This window comes from Ixodes scapularis, unplaced genomic scaffold, assembly GCF_016920785.2.
Source record: "Ixodes scapularis isolate PalLabHiFi unplaced genomic scaffold, ASM1692078v2 ptg000582l_1__unscaffolded, whole genome shotgun sequence".
Taxonomy (NCBI): Eukaryota; Metazoa; Arthropoda; class Arachnida; order Ixodida; family Ixodidae; genus Ixodes; species Ixodes scapularis.
The window spans coordinates 1-12171 of NW_024610003.1; the positions used below are offsets into that span (position 1 = coordinate 1).

The 12171-nt window shown below is 45.4% G+C and overlaps 1 long non-coding RNA gene across 2 annotated transcripts; it reads left to right on the plus strand.

Moving 5' to 3' along the window:
• The first annotated feature begins 3774 nt into the window (after positions 1-3774).
• On the plus strand, positions 3775-10041 carry LOC120839245. Of its 2 annotated transcripts, XR_006077049.1 has the most exons (3): positions 4019-4202; positions 8305-8451; positions 9776-10041. It is a non-coding gene; the product is annotated as an uncharacterized LOC120839245 (long non-coding RNA). The 2 variants fall into 2 exon arrangements; XR_006077050.1 differs by lacking the exon at positions 8305-8451 and having other exon boundaries at positions 3775-4202.
• Positions 10042-12171: the final 2130 nt, after the last annotated feature.

The window sequence follows — 12171 nt, forward strand, 5'->3', positions numbered from 1 at the left end:
CTTGACCTAAATAATTTAAACTTGTTGTCGAACACGGGTCTCGACGACATCGTTTTCAAAAATAAGACGATTCCCGTAATTCTAAGTTTGGTTTTATTAAACCAGGGCTGTGTTTCAAATCTCACCCTAATAAACCCGAGTTACTCGGGCGGATCGTGTCACGTGACAGCAGAAATGAAAGAACGCTGGACGCAGGCAGGTTTCAAAACGCCAGGTGTACAGAAGCTTTACCTCGCAGTATGATTTCGTTAATTTTAAAACACGGCCAGGAATAAAATTTTTTATGAATGAATAGATAGATGACCCGTTTCGAATGAATGGATCCATGAGTGCGGCTGAGCAATTCCGACCGGTCGGTAAATCCCGCCACCTGGTGCCTTTTGTTTTACCATTGAAAATATTGAATTTCTGAAATCTATATTACGACCTTGAATTTACGATATCAAATGGGGGACACTTGTTCCCAGCCGCCCCTGGACTGGACAGAGACCGATTTCTTTTCTTGTGTGATGCGAGTTTCGCGAAATAAACGGCGTTTGAAACTTTTCACATCGAAGCCAGCCATTCGCTTTCCTCACTTTAGGCACCGATCCTTTCTTCGATCTCGCTTCATTAATACTCGTCGTATCTCGTCACCGCTAGCACCGATGTGTTCCTTGGTCTTTCTAGACTCTACGGACACCACTTTGAACGTGTGTAATAAAAGGTTTCGCGATGCTACGACGCTTTTACCGTGGGCATGGTCATGGCGGCCAATTGTACTTTCCGAGCCTGTGTTCGGACCTCCGAGGCTGAATTTTCGTTTCCGAGACGCGATGTTGGTGTCAAACGTGAGCACGCGTTCCGTAGAAAAGTATGCGTAAGGCTTCATTCTGTGGTGTTCTGATTTGGCATTTCCGCTTGTATAAAGAAAACTACGATAGTTGGAAGGTTCTAATTCGCAGCGAATGATCGCGCTCTGAATTTAGACGCACGGTTAAATTTTCATCGCTCCAGCTCGTCTAGAACTCGTTATATTCGCGAAAACAGGTTTTGGGGACTCTGCTTGGAGATTCAAAACCCCGACCAAGTTCAATCGTTCACCCGTGAATATTCAAGACCGCTGGAGTGCATTCATCGATTGTGGTCGTGAAAACAACATCATAGGAAAATGTGCGTGCAGTGAAACCGTGTCAGCTCATCTCAATCGAGACTTTTCGATCAACAGGGACGGTCTCCCGAGCACGAGTGGATTGATATTCTTCAAAGAGCTGCCGCCCGCTCGTAATTAGAAAACAATTATAGGTACAACTATCAAGTTGTTGGGGAAGGGTCTCGTACCAGGTAGCAGTGTTTGTGTGTCAAATTTCTTCGAGACAGCACACGCGAAACTTGTTTATTCGACCTAATAAGACCACTCAGTACTGGAATGATTTCGGCTGTTTTTCCAGTTCTTTTTTCAGCGAAAAAGAAGACCATAGGCTAGCTAGGACATTTATTTTAACCAGGGGAGTGTGATTATGTTCCGAGGAACATTCGATGCGCGTCTCATCGATGTAGCTAATAAAGTTATGAGCAAAAGTTTGTGGTCGGTGATGTCCGAGCAGAGTCCCAAAACCCGTTTTCGCGAATATAACGAGTTCTAGACGAGCTGGAGCGATGAAATTTTAAACGTTTTTCGATATTGCTCACCGCTTCATCATTTGCTACCACACTTTGCTTTTTTGTTCTGAAGCGCTCCCTCGGTTAAAAGGAACGTTCGCTATGCGCGCGAGATTAATTTAATTCATTCATCTCGTGCGGCGCGCGCTCGGCGGAGCGGCTGGTCGTTTGAAGGCTCACCAGAGCGCGAGCAAGACTTCAAAGAGCTGCCGCTCGCTCGTACAACTATCAAATTGTTGGGGAAGGGTCTCGCACCAGGTAGGAGTGTTTGTGTGTCAAATTTCTTCGAGACAGCACACGCAAAAGTTGGGGCCAGTTGTACTCTAGGGGCATGTATACAAAAAGCTCTGTAGGGTTGTGTGGAGTCCCTCTTGCAGCACAGATGTGTATTTGTCCTCACCGTCTCTGGAAAAGACGACCATAACACAGAATGAACGTCCCTCGGAGACAAAAGGCACACTTTTGGTTTGGCGCAGAAACAACGCCTGCATTCAGATTTTGGCCGTCAAGGTAAAACGGACGTAGCTTGAGGGTTGAAGCTGAACAGGTAGCAAGCTAGAAGGTTACTCATGCTTCAGCTGAGCTCATCTTGTGCCTGAAAGTGCACAAGGGGAGAAAATAGAAAGTGTGGGGCCAGTTGTACTGTAGGGGCGTGTCTACAAAAAGCTCTGCAGGAACAAACCTTTTCCCGAGGTGGACAGCAGGGGCCTGAAGACATAAATAAAAAAGAAGTGACACATTTAACGAGTCTTCACTGCGCCAGAAAAACAAGAATCAGCTCATTTCTTTTTGAGACCTCAGAGTTTATTAGGCCAAGAATACAATTTTTCAGACGAGCTGTCTCAATGTAAAAACACACTTCCTTATTAGTACCCTGCCATGAAAATCTCACAGTTCGTATAGTGTTCTTTTTTTTTTACCTAGGAGCTAGCTAGCACGATTTCACACATATGTTGCTCGCAGAGAGTTGTCACAATCGGTGTTTCCCATCCCGCGGTCTTTGATGAAGCACAGGTGAACACACATGTTGCTCGCAGAGAGTTGTCACAATCGGTGTTTCCATTGAAGCGGTCATCCGCAGCTGAAGAAGACTCGGATCAGGAGGCCATTGGTTTCTTGAAACGGAGGGCCAGCCGTGCAACTCGCTCGAGCTGCACAAAAGACAAAACAATCTTTAGCGCCCTACATTTAAAAAGATACGCGAAACGATCTCACGCCAAATATATTTTTTAGGCCAGGCTCGCAGAATTGTGGAATGCCTTTTTCCCCCCTATTATAGTTTGATCGCACACCTCAATTTCAAAATGAACCTTGTCATCTCCTTTCCCGAGGCAGTATTCCATCATTTCGCGGCGGACGCGCTTTAGAGCTCAATTATAGAGTATACACTTTATAGTGAAAGCTTTCTTTGCCGAGCATAGACCTATCAAGAAGCAGTTGGATGAAATATCGGTATTCGACGCGGGTCTTGCTCGCGCTCTGGTGAGCCTTCAAACGACCAGCCGCTCCGCCGAGCGCGCGCCGCACGAGATGAATGAATTAAATTAATCTCGCGCGCATAGCGAACGTTCCTTTTACCCGAGGGAGCGCTTCAGAACAAAAAAGCAAATTGTGGTAGCAAATGATGAAGCGGTGAGCAATATCGAACACGAAAATGACTGCTTTCCTGCGGGAAGTCGCATCAGTGCTCGTACAGTAATCCATCGACTCGATCCGAGGTAAACTACAGTCGTCGGGTCTTCTACGGAACGCGTGCTCACGTTTGACACCAACATCGCGTCTCGGAAACGAAAATTCAGCCTCGGAGGGCCGAACACAGGTTCGGAAATTAGAATTGGCCGCCATGACCATGCCCACGGTGAAAGCGTCGTAGCTTCGCGAAAGCTTTTATTTCACACGTTCAAAGTGGTGTCCATAGAGTCTAGAAAGAACAAGCAACACATCGGTGCCAGCGGTGATGAGATACGACCAGTATTAATGAAGGGAGATCAACGAGAATGCTTCCCTTAATAAATAGTTCAAAATAAAAATGAGTGCCTCCTGGCGGAGGGCAGACACACTAGCCGAGTCGAGTGGTGTGTCTGCCCTCCACCAGGCGGCGCGATCCACTTTCCCGACGTTTTTGTGGCTAGGTGGCGTAAGCTACCGCCGGATCCAAAGGGCTCAGCCGTATTTATCTATCCATCCATCCGCCGTTACCAAGTTGCGCGCGCACACGCTTCTTAGTAACCCGTGGCAACGGTTACTTTTTTTTCCTTCTCTTTGTTTGTCCCTCCCCCCCCCGTTTCTTTCTTTGGCCCGCTAATTGCTCGTTTGTTCTTTTGTCTTTCTCTTTCTTTCTTTCTCTCTCCTCCTCCCTCATCCTCCTCCGCTTTCCTTTGTTCCGAGAGGCCGGCCCCAGTGTGGTTTCGGTTGTGCTTCGGAGCAGTCGCGTAGTCACCCGTGTCCAGCTCCTGCTTTGTTCTTTGTTCCGAAATCGGTCTTCTTCTTCTTCGGACCCCGAACGTCGCCTCACGGTTCCTGCCTTCGTCAAAGGGCCTCCTTTCGTTCGACACATTGGGGTAAGTGTACGTCCATTATACTATCCTTTAATTCGAGTTTTTGATTGCCTCGTTTCTTCCCCTTATTCTGAGACGGCGCCAGGGATCCTCTGGACGCGGACTGAACGAAAAAAAGCGCTTTTATTCAAGATTTCGCTTCTCCGGGATAATATTTGCCGAAATAAAGTTGACTGGGTTTTTGAGCTAAGTTTCAGAGTGCTCAAAGTGTCAGTCTATAAATGCGAATAAAGAATAGCTCCCCACTGCTGCTCCAGAAACGAAGTATATTTTTTCTGCGACTGTTATTTGCTCCGTGCGACGTCGTGTGTTGCCGTCCCCACGTCGCTGCAGATATGGCGCTTTCTAAACTGAAACGTGTCGACATTCCTGCTCTTGTTTAAATCATACGCTGCTATAAAAATCCCTCTCTAACTCAATGACTGCTTGGCCGTGAGGGAAAGCGCGCCCTTGAGTATTAATTAGGCGCGTACAGAAGCTGATTTAATCGCAAACTAAGGCGCTAATTGTTCCCTACCTCTCGTCCGAAGCAGGGACTTGTAGCACGAATTGGTGATTTTTTGTGATTTTTTGAAGGAGCAGGGGAGGCACGTTTAGAGCGAAATTCATGCATTGGCCGTGTGGGAAAGCGCGACTTTGAGTATTAATTAGGCGCGTACAGAAGCTTATTTAATCGTAAAATAAGGCGCTAATTGTTCGCTAACTCTCGCCCGAAGCAGGGACTTGTAGCACGAATTGGTGATTTTTTGTGATTTTTTGAAGCAGCAGGGGAGGCACGTTTAGAGCGAAATTCATGCATTGGCCGTGTGGGAAAGCGCGACTTTGAGTATTAATTAGGCGCGTGCAGAAGCTTATTTAATCGTAAAATAAGGCGCTAATTGTTCGCTAACTCTCGCCCGAAGCAGGGACTTGTAGCACGAATTGGTGATATTTTGTGATTTTTTGAAGCAGCAGGGGAGGCACGTTTAGAGCGAAATTCATGCATTGGCCGTGTGGGAAAGCGCGACTTTGAGTATTAATTAGGCGCGTGCAGAACCTTATTTAATCGTAAAATAAGGCGCTAATTGTTCGCTAACTCTCGCCCGAAGCAGGGACTTGTAGCACGAATTGGTGATATTTTGTGATTTTTTGAAGCAGCAGGGGAGGCACGTTTAGAGCGAAATTCATGCATTGGCCGTGTGGGAAAGCGCGACTTTGAGTATTAATTAGGCGCGTGCAGAAGCTTATTTAATCGTAAAATAAGGCGCTAATTGTTCGCTAACTCTCGCCCGAAGCAGGGACTTGTAGCACGAATTGGTGATTTTTTGTGATTTTTTGAAGCAGCAGGGGAGGCACGTTTAGAGCGAAATTCATGCATTGGCCGTGTGGGAAAGCGCGACTTTGAGTATTAATTAGGCGCGTGCAGAAGCTTATTTAATCGTAAAATAAGGCGCTAATTGTTCGCTAACTCTCGCCCGAAGCAGGGACTTGTAGCACGAATTGGTGATTTTTTGTGATTTTTTGAAGGAGCAGGGGAGGCACGTTTAGAGCGAAATTCATGCATTGGCCGTGTGGGAAAGCGCGACTTTGAGTATTAATTAGGCGCGTGCAGAAGCTTATTTAATCGTAAAATAAGGCGCTAATTGTTCGCTAACTCTCGCCCGAAGCAGGGACTTGTAGCACGAATTGGTGATTTTTTGTGATTTTTTGAAGGAGCAGGGGAGGCACGTTTAGAGCGAAATTCATGCATTGGCCGTGTGGGAAAGCGCGACTTTGAGTATTAATTAGGCGCGTACAGAAGCTTATTTAATCGTAAAATAAGGCGCTAATTGTTCGCTAACTCTCGCCCGAAGCAGGGACTTGTAGCACGAATTGGTGATTTTTTGTGATTTTTTGAAGCAGCAGGGGAGGCACGTTTAGAGCGAAATTCATGCATTGGCCGTGTGGGAAAGCGCGACTTTGAGTATTAATTAGGCGCGTGCAGAAGCTTATTTAATCGTAAAATAAGGCGCTAATTGTTCGCTAACTCTCGCCCGAAGCAGGGACTTGTAGCACGAATTGGTGATTTTTTGTGATTTTTTGAAGGAGCAGGGGAGGCACGTTTAGAGCGAAATTCATGCATTGGCCGTGTGGGAAAGCGCGACTTTGAGTATTAATTAGGCGCGTACAGAAGCTTATTTAATCGTAAAATAAGGCGCTAATTGTTCGCTAACTCTCGCCCGAAGCAGGGACTTGTAGCACGAATTGGTGATTTTTTGTGATTTTTTGAAGCAGCAGGGGAGGCACGTTTAGAGCGAAATTCATGCATTGGCCGTGTGGGAAAGCGCGACTTTGAGTATTAATTAGGCGCGTGCAGAAGCTTATTTAATCGTAAAATAAGGCGCTAATTGTTCGCTAACTCTCGCCCGAAGCAGGGACTTGTAGCACGAATTGGTGATATTTTGTGATTTTTTGAAGCAGCAGGGGAGGCACGTTTAGAGCGAAATTCATGCATTGGCCGTGTGGGAAAGCGCGACTTTGAGTATTAATTAGGCGCGTGCAGAACCTTATTTAATCGTAAAATAAGGCGCTAATTGTTCGCTAACTCTCGCCCGAAGCAGGGACTTGTAGCACGAATTGGTGATATTTTGTGATTTTTTGAAGCAGCAGGGGAGGCACGTTTAGAGCGAAATTCATGCATTGGCCGTGTGGGAAAGCGCGACTTTGAGTATTAATTAGGCGCGTGCAGAAGCTTATTTAATCGTAAAATAAGGCGCTAATTGTTCGCTAACTCTCGCCCGAAGCAGGGACTTGTAGCACGAATTGGTGATTTTTTGTGATTTTTTGAAGCAGCAGGGGAGGCACGTTTAGAGCGAAATTCATGCATTGGCCGTGTGGGAAAGCGCGACTTTGAGTATTAATTAGGCGCGTGCAGAAGCTTATTTAATCGTAAAATAAGGCGCTAATTGTTCGCTAACTCTCGCCCGAAGCAGGGACTTGTAGCACGAATTGGTGATTTTTTGTGATTTTTTGAAGGAGCAGGGGAGGCACGTTTAGAGCGAAATTCATGCATTGGCCGTGTGGGAAAGCGCGACTTTGAGTATTAATTAGGCGCGTGCAGAAGCTTATTTAATCGCAAACTAAGGCTCTTAATGTTCGCTACCTCTCGTCCGAGGCACGCACTTCTAGCACGAATTGGTGATTTTTTAGGATTTTTTGAAGGAACGTTGTCTAACCTGGAAGGCAGATAGTAAACAAACGGGCGCGACGGGATTTCTAGATCGAATTAAACGCACATAGCAGTTATTCATTCGTTGTTCCACGCAAGAAATGCGTGTACATGACGCTGGGAATAAGAGAAATTTTAAAAGCGAATACTTTTTTTTTAATCAATATTTGTTACGCGAAGAAGAGATTTCGAAGCGCGGCCGAGCGCTTTATAGTCCGGACTCCTATTCAAACCACGAGAGAGAGAGATAGAAGCATTCTCAAATACCTTTCCTTGCATGGTGTCTAGCGGTCCAGATGTTATCCAAAGTCCAGAGTAATCCAAAGTTCACCAGGAAAGTGCACACACACACACACGTTCACGGAAGCGTCCACGTTGAGACGGGGCACGGCCGTTTTGAAATCACCCGAGACTGGGGTAGAAGCATCAAATCGTAGAAGGGACAGAAAATAGACATTTTCTGTCCCTTCTACTATTTCAAGCTTCTTCTCTACCCCAGTCTCGGGCTATTTCAACGTTGTTAACATTCACCAGCTCGCCCGCGCACCCTCTTCTCTTGACTCGCAACGAAGCGCACACACAGACGTGGATTTGGGCGGCCGTTTGTGAAGTTGGGCGACTGAGGTAGGGACTAGCGGCAGAGAGAGGATTTCTGGAATAGAAAAGAAAAGTGTTGTCATTTCAACAAAGGGTACAATAGATATTTTTGTTTTTAGATTCGGTCGGTTTTAATTAAAGAGTTGTAATTGTAGGCTCTAGTTGAAAAAGGTCGACACAGAACGTAATAGCACCCTGTATGGTACCGTTACGACGTGCGTCGACATTTTTGCGCGGGTTTTGACCGTTAGGGGTTTGGAGAAGGTATCATCATCATGATCCAGGGTTTCGGTTTGGGTTCTGTGTGTTTTCTCACTCCAGGTCACGTGATGTTTTTGTCGGAGCAAGGATGAGTAACCCTCGCCTCAACGGCGCCTGGCTGTTGCTGTGCGTGTTCTGTCTGGGCCCGGGCTCACTTTCAGAAGGAGCCGAGAACGGAAGAAGGTCGGATTACCGTAACTCGAGAAGGTATTTGCTCATTTCCTTGTTCTTTGCCCAAAGTCGTTGTTTGTGTGAGCGCGTGCGTTTTGCGAGGAGATTATGTTGTGCTCGGCGGTTGGTAGATGGAAATGTTCTTCTCGGAGAGATTCTGCACGCTTTTTCGAGTGTCGGCAAAGAAGGCTTTTAATGGTATATTGATATAGGCGCACATAGGCGGAGCGGCTGGTCGTTTTTTTGAAGGCTCTTTACCAGAGCGCGAGCAAGAATTACCTATGCGTGTTTGATGCAAGTTCTTTTTTTGATAGGTCCATGCTCGGCAAAGATATAAAGTGTATTTTGAAGCGCGTATTCCATCGCGAAATGATGGAATACCAGTGATGTGATAATTGCGCCAAACTGCACCAAGGGGCTAACCTTGCTACATCCTGCTACATTTCACCGAAATATGGCTAATCTGCGCCAAAGAAGCAATTTTGGTCGCCTTTCAATAACGAAACTAAACTGAGAACCGTAATTGTGTAAGCTAGGTCGCACAAGACGCCACCCGACACAAAGTACCCTGTATCAATCGTCTATTTGGTCTTGCATGATTTTTCCCGACGTCTCGCGTTTCGTGTACTCGTCGTCTCAAAAATCTCGTCTCTAGTGTATCGGATGCCAAACATGCCGTCATGCTGTGAAACAAAACCACGTTTTTGCGCGGCGGGAGTTACTTTTTGAGCTTCGTGCGACGTCGTGTGTTGCCGTCCCCACGTCGCTGCAGATATTTCTAAACTGAAACGCGTCGACATTCCTGCTCTTGTTTAAATCATACGCTGCTATAAAAATCCCTCTCTAACTCAATGACTGCTTGGCCAAGTTTTGATTACTTCGGTTTTCCTGGTGGGCTTTCTTTCGAGGGGGACCCCGGTACGTGAAAAATGTGCCGCGAAAGAAAGTTGGTGAAGAGAAGTGAGCTAAAGCAAAGAAGGCAATGTCTGAACCCGCACAGCGTGCATGGGCGACCGTTGGAGCCGACTTCTTGCACGAATTCTTTTGTTCTTTTCACGCGAAACACGGAATCGAGTTTTTTTCCCCTCATTCCTGCTTGTAGGTTTCACTGACGATGTTTCCCGGATGGGAGACGAAACGCTTGATTAAATTGTTAATCTTGTTGAGTAAAGTCGGAGCAGTTTTTTTTTTATCAAACACGGAATCGGCGGCGGCGCGGAGCTAGGAAGCCGGCCTCTACGAACTCAAACGTTTCATCACTCTCTGACGCACGGAAGAAAAGAAAAAAAGATATGTGTATGGCGTAAGAACGTTCGGTGCATCTTTAATGTAGGGCGCTAAAGATTGTCTTTTTGTGCAGCGCAAGAGCGAGTTGCACGGCTGGCCCTCCGTTTCAAGTGACCTCCTTCAGCTGCGGATGACCTGTGCTTAATCAAGACCGCTTGAATGGCAACTGAGAACTTGCTCCAAGCAAAAAGTGTTTTTATGAAATCGTGTTAGCTCGTGCGAATTCACTGAATAGGAACAAGTGTGTTTTCATCGAGACAGCTCGTCCGGAAACTTGCATTGTCGGCCTAATAAAGTTTGACGTCAAGCCTAATAAAACGTGAGGTTAAAACGGAGAAATCTGTTGTTTTGTGTTTTGCTGGTGAGGACGAAGACCCTGCTGTGCACACCTGCGGAAACGAAGTAAGTCCCTTATCAGTTTGTTCAGAGATTTGATTTTTTCCCGTGGTAATCGTGAAAAAAAAAAAAAAAAAAAAAAAAGCGCGAGGACATAAATTCTTCTTTCTTATGTTTGAGCTTATTGCAAGACGCTATGAGCGGCGTTCTGTTATATCAATACATAGCCTTTGAACTTGTGTTTTTTCTTCTTTCTTTTTGTGATCTCCAGTGTACCAGATTTGTCGGTTTACTGTTATTTTTTTGTTCCTTCTCGTCGCACCCTGCTTGGGGATTGGAAATGGCCTGCAGTGTAAATGAATAAAAACCAAATATAAAAAAAAAAGAATTTAAATACTTCCCGACGCCATAGGGTCTTGATCTGCTTACAAATGCATTTAAATACTCTTTTCCCAGAACCATAACAGAATGAAACAGCCTACCTCATCGCAGATTTGTATCTGACAATGTTTTGCAGTCGATGGAGCGTTTGTTTGATGTGTAACCCTTTGCATGGTGTTTTAATTTTCCTCTTGCCCACTACTTCCACTCCTCCCAACTTTGTTGTGAGCTATTACATTACAATTTTCCCCTGTTCCGCTCTCCCATTTTACGGATTACCTGGTGTTGCGTTTTTAATATAATATAACAATCTGAGGTTAAACGGACAAAGAGGCCCCTGCTGTGCACACCTGCGGAAACGAAGTAAGTACCTTATCAGTGTTATTCAGAAATTTGATTGTTTCCAATGGTAATCGTGAAAAAAAAAAAAAGAAATGTGTTTTTTTATGTGTGTGCTCGCCCAAAAGCGAGCACATACATTCTTTTAATGTTCTCTGTTGCGCTTATTGCAAGACGCTGTCAGCGGCGTTGTATTATCTATACAGCCTTTGAACTTGCGTTTTCTCTTCTTTTTTTGTATCTCTGTACTTTGTATTCAAGTATATCAATCCACAAGTGCTAGCTGGGTCATTTATTTTAACCAGGCGAGTGGGATGTTCCGAGGAACATTATAGGCGCGTCTCATCGATGTAGCTAATCTAATAAGAAAGTGTTGATTAAAAAGTTTACGTGTAAGGCTTCATTCTGTGGTGTTGTGATTTGGCATATCCTCGTATAAAGAAAACTACGATAGTTGGAAGGTTCTAATTCGCAGCGAATGATCGCGCTCTGAATTTAGACGCACTGTTAAATTTTCATCGCTCCAGCTCGTCTAGAACTCGTTATACTCGCGAAAACAGGTTTTTGGGACTCTGCTTGGAGATTAAAAACCCCGACCAAGTTCAATCGTTCACCCGTGAATATTCAAGACCGCTGGAGTGCATTCATCGATCGTGGTCGTGAAAACAACATCGTAGGAAAATGTGTGTGCAGTGAAACCGTGTCAGCTCATCTCAATCGAGACTTTTCGATCAACAGGGACGGTCTCCCGAGCACGAGTGGATTGATATTCTTCAAAGAGCTGCCGCCCCCGCTCGTAATTAGAAAACAATTATAGGTACAACTATCAAATTGTTGGGGAAGGGTCTCGCACCAGGTAGGACTGTTTGTGTGTCAAATTTCTTCGAGATAGCAAACGCAAAAGTTGTTTTATCGACCTATTAAAACCGCTCGGAGAACTCGGCTGATTTCTGGTGTTTTTTCTGTTTTTTTTTTTTTTTTTACGTGTTTTTTTTGTAGTGTTAATTCTAAAAGAGAGATGCCGTAAATATCGCCCAATACCTCAACAAAAAACAAAAGTCCGAAGAAAAAAAAAAAAAAAAATTCTCTCGGGGGATTGAACTAAGATCCTGCTGTGTACGAAGCGCACATCTTACCCACTGAGCTAATCCACAGCTGGGAATAGGCGTGTTTACAATCCGTTTTATACGAGACCCAATAGGCGACTACTGCCGGCACTTGTTCCCCCCCCCCCCCCCCGGTTATTCTGCCGGCTGCCGGCAGAATAGACACTTCCTTCATTAATACTGGTCGTATCTCATCGCCGCTAGCACCGATGTGTTCCTTGTTCTGTCTAGACTCTATGGACACCACTTTGAACGAGTGAAATAAAAGCTTTCGCGAAGCTACGACGCTTTTACCGTGGGCATGGTC